Genomic DNA, 1,773 nt, shown 5'->3' with positions numbered 1-1,773 from the left:
TAAACAAATTGTGAATAAAAACTGAATGCAATGATGTGGAGGTGCCAGCATCTAATATTTTATTCAGAATAGAACACAAATCACAGATCAAAAGTTTAAACTGAGAGAATGTTTCATTTTAAGGGAAAAATCTGTTGTTTTCAAATTTCATGGCGTCAACAAATCCCAAAAAAGTTGGGACAAGTCCATTTTTCCCACTGTGTGGCATCCCCCCTTCTTCTTCCAACACTCAACAGACGTCTGGGGACAGAGGAGACCAGTTTCTCCAGTTTAGAAATAGGAATGCTCTCCCATTCATGTCTAATACAGGCCTCTGTTCAATCGTCTTGGGCCTTCTTTGTTGCACCTTCCTCTTTATGATGCGCCAAATGTTCTCTATAGGTGAAAGATCTGGACTGCAGGCTGGCCATTTCAGTACCCGGATCCTTCTCCTACGTAGCCATGATGTTGTGATTGCTGCAGAATGTGGTCTGGCATTATCGTGTTGAAAAATGCAGGGTCTTCCCTGAAAGAGATGACGTCTAGATGGGAACACATGTTGTTCTAGAACCTGAACATAGTTCTCTGCATTAATGGTGCCTTTCCAGACATGCAAGCTGCCCATGCCACAAGCGTTCATGCAACCCCATACCATCAGTGATGCAGGCTTCTGAACGGAGCGTTGATAACAACTTGGGCTATCCTTGTCCTCTCTGGTCCGGAGGACATGGCGTCCCAGTGTTCCATAAAGAACTTCAAATGGTGACTCATCTGACCACAGAACAGTCTTCCATTTTGCCACACTCCATTTTAAAAGACCCCTGGCCCAGTGCAAACGTCTGAGCTTGTGGAGCTTGCTTAGAAATGGCTTCGTTTTTGCACTGTACAGTAGGGCATTAACAGAGTACTCGAGTAATCTACACATCGATTGCTATGACATCTATCGAGGTTAAAAATGTAACGTCGAGTAACCGTCGTGACGTCATATTATGTGACCACCGTATGACCGTAGTGGGCGGTGTTGCACTGTTGCAGGTCACAGAGTTTAGTGTAACACCGGGTCCAATCCACCGCCCATCCACTGTTTTAAGTTTCGTTTCTGACGTGCTGCGTTTCTTCACGTTTTGTAGTTTAATAATAATAACTAATAGTTTAGTTTTTCCTGTGACTTCTTTGCAGTATGATAAATGGTAGGAGCATAATATACGCTCCCAATGTTTTGTTGGTCCTTTTTTTTTTTTGTAAATAATTACCTTTTATTGTGGTTTTATTTATTTATTTATTTTTGTATCTTGAGATCTATGACATCATCAAATACTCGAGTTCTACTTGGGTTTTGTTATGTTAATGTCGAGTTTAAAAATTATATACTCGTTCAACCCCTACTGTAGAGTTTCAGCTGGCAACGGCGGATGGCACGGTGGATTGTGTTCACTGACAATGCTTTCTGGAAGTATTCCTGAGCCCATTCTGTTATTTCCTTGACAGTGGCATTCCTGTTTGAGGTGCAGTGACGTTTAAGGGCCCGGAGATCACGAGCATCCAGTAGAGTTTTACGGCCTTGACCCTTACGCACAGCGATTGTTCCAGATTCTCTGAATCTTTTGATGATGTTATGCACGGTTGATGATGATAACTTAAAAGTCTTTGCTATTTTACGCTGGGTAACACCATTCTGGTATTGCTGCACTATCTTTCTGCGCAACAATGGTGGAATTGGTGATCCTCTTACCATCTTGGCTTCTGAGAGACACTGACACTCTGAGAAGCTCTTTTTATACCCAATCATGTTGT

The sequence above is a fragment of the Nematolebias whitei genome, chromosome 16 (assembly GCF_014905685.2).
Source record: "Nematolebias whitei isolate Nwh7 chromosome 16, NemWhi1, whole genome shotgun sequence".
NCBI classification, from domain to species: domain Eukaryota; kingdom Metazoa; phylum Chordata; class Actinopteri; order Cyprinodontiformes; family Rivulidae; genus Nematolebias; species Nematolebias whitei.
This window is presented reverse-complemented; position numbering follows the sequence as displayed.